Raw genomic sequence first — 3,649 nt, 5'->3', positions numbered from 1 at the left:
CCACAAGATGGCCAGCAGGGGAAAGCAGTTGGGAGGGACCAGGCCTGCAAGGGAGGGCAGTTGGGGGCAATCAAGCCTGCAGGGGAGGGCAGTTAGGGGTGACCAGGCCAGCAGAGGAAGGAAGTTGGTGGTGATAGGGCCTGCAGGATAGGACAGTTGGGGGAGACCCAGGCCTGCAGGGGAGAGCAGTTGGGGGGACCAGGCCTGCAGGGGAGAGCAGTTGGGGTGACCAGGCCTGCAGGGGAGGGCAGTTAGGGGTGACCAGGCCTGCAGGGGAGGGCAGTTAAGGGCAAACAGGCTGGCAGAGGAGCAGTTAGGCATCAATCAGGCTGGCAGGGGAGTGGTTAGGGGGTGATCAGGCTGGCAGGCAGAAGCAGTTAGGAGCACTCAGGAAGGCAGGCAGGCGAGCAGTTGGGAGCCAGCAGTCCTGGATTGTGAGAGGGATGTCCGACTGCCCATTTAGACCCGATCCCAATGGGCAGTTGGACATCCCTCAAGGGGTCTCAGATTGGAGAGGGTGCAGGCTGGGCTGAGGGACACACACCCCTGTGCATGAATTTTATGCACCAGGCCTCTAGTAAATATAGAATACAATATAATTTATTCTACTTTTTACTTCAAAGTCACAGAGATGACATCCATATAATTATAAAGCCTACTCTACATTTTCAAGTTCTCAATCCAAATATATAGATTAGAACAGGTCACTTTATTGCTGATAACATTCATGGAAGGGCCAGATTCCTCATAAAAAGACAAAATAAGTTTGATTGGGAGCTGGCCATTGCCCTACTCACCCATCAACAGAATTATGGAAGTCAAGAGGCAATCTTTTTTCCTTTTTAAAATAGCAAAGGAACAAAAGAAGATTGGCTGACTGTTGAGTGGGCCCCACATTATCAAGGCTGACATGTGTGAGCAGTTACTTTCTAAGAGCACTCACTGGGCATTATGTCATCTGCACCACAGCTTTCACCCTAGTAAGTATTTGAAAATACATTATGCTCGAAATATAGACTGAGTGGCCAGATTATTATGATCTCTGAATGCATAATAACCTGGCCACTTGGTGTATATCCTATATAATAAAAGGCTAGTATGCAAATTGTTCCTTCAACCACGAATTTGACCAGCAGGCAGGCCAGCCGGCCAACCGCCCATGTCCCCTACTCCTGGCCAGGCTGGCCAGACCCCACCCATGCACCGGGCCTCTAATACATACAAATATATATACACACACACACACACACACACACACACACACACACACACACATATACATATATATGTATATATGGGTGTGTGTGTGTGTATATATATATATATACTGAGTTGCCAGATTATTACGTGTTCAGAGATCATAATAATCTGGCCATTCAGTGTATAGTATCCATTCCTTGTCCTTGAGGATCCAAGTATCTATACTAATAAAAGCCTAGGTGGCCCTCGCACGTGACGTCACCACAAGATGGCTGCCACAAGATGGCCGCCACAAGATGGCCACGTGCACAGAGGAGGCAGGGCCCGGCAGCCACTTCGTGCAGTGAGGCCTGGGGTTCCCAGCATCTCCTCCGCCTCACGCAGAGGAGGCGGGTCCCGGCGGAGAAGGCAGGTTGCGGCAGGGGAGGGCACTTGGGGGCGATCAGGCTGGCAAGAGAGTGGTTAGGGGGCGATTAGGCTGGCAGACAAAAGTGGTTAGGGGCAATCAGGCAGGCAGGCAGGCAAGCAGTTAGGAGCCAGCAGTCCTGGATTATGAGAGGGATGTCCAACTGCCGGTGTAGGCCTAATCCTGCACATCCCCCAAGGGGTCCCAGATTGGAGAGAGTGCAGGCCGGGCTGAGGGACACCCTCTCCCCACCCCTGTGCACGAATTTCATGCACTGGGTCACTAGTAAATCTAAAATGATAATGGGCTTCTTCAGTCCGAAGGCAGGACTTCTTTGCAGTAGAGTGTCTCCAGTGTTTCACAAAAATAAATAAAAGCAGCAGCTAACGTCTTTTCAGCTTCTTGACCTCTCAGCATTTAATGGCTTCTTCCTCACATCTCATTTCCTCTAAGTCCTCTTGCATACCTGGTCTTAAACTCTTTGCTTCTTCCTTCTGCTGTTCTTTCCAACTACTCTCCATGTAATATAAGGCATAATCACTTTCATCTTTGTGGGTGCTTTTTTTTTTTTTTTCCGGTCATAGCTAAAGAATGTGCTTAGATATTTCTTCCTGAGATTCTCCTTCATCTTTGATAAAATCTTCCATTTTGAAGTCATAGTTCTCATCTTCCTCCCAGGGAAGGGAAACCCTTGAGGAAGTTGGGCAGATCCGTAGCCAGCTAAAGAAGGCTTCATTCCATTCATCTGTCCATTGGTGAGCTGGGTAATGATATTCTTAGAAGATATTGTTTCTGAGACAAAAGTGCATTTGGGCTTATGGGGGGATCTAAGCTACTAACTATTCACCCAGGTCCCAAGCTGCTCACTGGTTTCCCAGAGTCTAAACTGCTGACAGTCTGTCCAGCTGAAACTGAGCCACTTACTGATCGCCCAGGGCCACTGACTGACTGCCTGGGGGGCACTGAGCCACTCATTGGTCATCAGTTATGTTGATTGTGCACATGCAACCTGGAGTCACCAGAGCTGACCACTGACTTCCTAGAACCACCTGGGCCACTGATGGGTCATCCAGATACACCTGTACTGCTGACTGTCCTTCCAGGAGGATTTACGTCACTGGCTGGCCTCTTGGTCCCACTGATTGATCACTCAGGTCCTGAGCTGGAGCTGCCATTATGGAGCCAGAACTAACCATAGGCTGAACATTCCCTGTGATGGGCTGCCCAGGAGCTGGGCTGGAGCTGATGCCTGACTGCCTGACACCTGGACTCTTAGCCTTATGTGGGGAGACCACAGGTCCAGGTCTGGAAAGGCTAGGATGGGGAGGAGTTTTTTGGCTGTGTGCTCAGTAACAGATTTCTGAGTCCCTTTAGCAGAAGTCTTTGGAACACTTGGTGAAAAGGTGCTCAAGTGGGTCTTTCCAGACCCGTTGAAAACAGGCCTGTCATGGTCCTTCCGAAGTGAGGCTTGGGAGCAGTTGCTAGATCCTACTTTGGTCCTCTCTCCTGGCATGGATTTGGATGAAAACCTAAATGTGTCTTATTATCTGTGCTGGGTCTGGATTTCTTCTCAGCACAAGGAAGGGGAGTACCTTTGGGAGAAGGATGCTTGTCCCTGGAAACTCTGCTAGGTTTTATGCCCATACTTTCTGTCTGAGAGGGCACCGTTTTGGTCAGAGGTAGTCCTGCATCTGCTTCGGGCTTCTTTTTTATATGTCTTTATTCAACAAGTTTTCACTCCCTAAGTTCTGTGCAGTCATAGGCCACTTTTCTGTGTTTTTTTTTTTTTTCACTACCTTGATTTACACTGGTTCATACTGTTGGAAGCTACCCATTGTCTTCCCTATCAGAAAAGTGTAAACAAGGAACACAGAAGGCTCATGAACATTAAGCTCTTTCAAGGGCCAAAGCTATGCACTGATTGTTTAGTCGAGACAATGGTGGCTCAAGCAATTTCCTGACCAAATAGTCTCAAAGTAAATCTTTACTAATATTTACTGACCTTTAAGATTGTCTGTTACCAGAATTGTCTGCCTGACTAAG

The 3,649-nt window shown here is 48.6% G+C and overlaps 1 pseudogene across 1 annotated transcript; it reads right to left on the bottom strand.

The window, feature by feature from the left end:
* Nucleotides 1–2,016: 2,016 nt before the first annotated feature.
* On the bottom strand, nt 2,017–2,581 carry LOC308246761 (protein SPT2 homolog; annotated as a pseudogene). Its single transcript has one exon. The product of its transcript is annotated as a protein SPT2 homolog (transcript).
* Between the last annotated feature and the right edge of the window lie 1,068 nt (nt 2,582–3,649).

This window comes from Plecotus auritus (assembly GCF_963455305.1).
Source record: "Plecotus auritus genome assembly, chromosome: 4".
Lineage (NCBI taxonomy): Eukaryota > Metazoa > Chordata > Mammalia > Chiroptera > Vespertilionidae > Plecotus > Plecotus auritus.
Note: the sequence above shows the minus strand (reverse complement) of the source record. Positions and strands in the feature narration are given on the sequence as shown.